Raw genomic sequence first — 1,699 nt, 5'->3', positions numbered from 1 at the left:
AAAGAGGAGAACAGGCAGGCCCAGGGGTTGAGGAAGGAGGTAGAGAGAACAGCAAGGGAGAAGGAGGAGGTAAGGAGGATCAGGCACACCTGGTGTTGCGAGACCATGGGGTCTAGGGAGGAGATCAGTGCAGGAGAGGTAGGGGAGGAGATGCAGGCCGGAGGTATAGGTAAGAGGAGGTGAGAGGAGATCAGTTCCTTGTGTCGGCAGGAGTAATGAGACCGGCCGTTTAGGGGTCTGGGAGAGGAAGGAAGACAGTTGTCAGTCAAAGAGGGAGGCGTAGAGAAGGAGATACAGGGCCATGGGGTGTATAAGGAGGAGATCAAGCCACGGGGTTAGGGGGTAGGTAGAGAAAGATAGTCCATGGGTGCAGGAGGTAGAGAGGAGATCCAGGCCTAGGGGTTAAGGGCGTAGAGAGGAGACTCAGGCCTGGGTGTCTGGGAGGGGTAAGAAGAGATCAGCCAAGGGGCTGGGGAGAGGAAGAGAGGAATCAGCGCCATGGGTAGACGGAGGAGGTAGAGAAGAGATCAGGCCATGGTGTCTGGGGAGGAGTAGAAAGAGATCAGGCATGGTTAGAGAGAGGTCGAGAGGAATCAGGCCATGGGTAGGAAAGGAGAGTAGAGAAGAGATCAGGCATGGGTGTCTGGGGAGTAGAGAGAGATCAGCCAGGGGTTAGAGGAGGGATGTAGCAGAAAGATTCGGCCATGGGTTAGAGGAGGAGAAGAGAGATCAGCCAGGGGTTCAGAGGAGGAGGTAGAAAAGAGATCAGCCATGGTGCTGGAGGAGGTAGACGAAGAGATCAGCGCCATGGGGTTAGGGAAGGAGTTAGATGAAGGATCAGGCCAGGGGCTGGGGAGAGTAGAGTAGAGATAAGGCAATGGTGTGCGGGGCAGAGGGTAGAGAGGAAGAATCAGGCCATGGGTGTTGGGAGGAGCGGTAGAGAAGGAATAGGCCATGCGGTCGGGGAGGGAGTAAGAAGTCCGCCATGGGGCTAGGAGGAGGTGACGGGCAGAGAGATCTAGGCCCAGGGTGTCTTGGCGGAGGAGGTAGCATGAGAGGGTCAAAAATCAGCCATGGGTTAGAGAGAGTAAGAAGAGATCAGGCCAGGGGTTAGAGGAGTCGTCCAGGAGTTATGATGAGGCCAGATCCCGGGGCCAAGGGGTTAGAGAAGGAGGTACGAGAATCAGGCAGGGGTTAGAGGTAGGGTAAGAGAGATCAGCCAGGGGTAGAGGAAGGAAGTAAGAGAGGAAGATCAGCCAGGGGGTCTGGGGAGAGCATGTAGAGAGAATAGGCCAGGGGTCTGGGAGAGGTAGAGAGGATGATCAGCCAGGGGTGCTAGGGGGAGGAGTGTGGAGAGGGAGAATCAGGCCAGGGGCTGGGAGAGGTAGAGAGGAGATCAGGCCAGGGGGCTGGGGAGTAGTAGAGGAGATCAGGCCCAGGGAGGGAGTCAGGGGATTGAGGTAGTGAGGAGATCAGGCCAGGGGGTCTGGGTCTGGTACGATACTTCAATTTTCTCTCTCTGGATTAGAATTACTGGCTGATAAAAATGTGAGGAGGTATTTTATACCTTTTCCCTTAAACCGCTTCCCTCACCCGCTACTCCCTCTCATCCTACTCTGAACAAGTATTAATTACATCCGTCCCGAGTTTATCCTAATTAATTACCGTTTTAATAGCTTTCATTAAAAAGTAGCCTGCT

Source organism: Salvelinus sp. IW2-2015, linkage group LG24 (assembly GCF_002910315.2).
Source record: "Salvelinus sp. IW2-2015 linkage group LG24, ASM291031v2, whole genome shotgun sequence".
Classification (NCBI taxonomy): Eukaryota; Metazoa; Chordata; class Actinopteri; order Salmoniformes; family Salmonidae; genus Salvelinus; species Salvelinus sp. IW2-2015.
The sequence above is the reverse complement of the archived record's forward strand: the minus strand, read 5'-3'. Positions refer to the sequence as shown.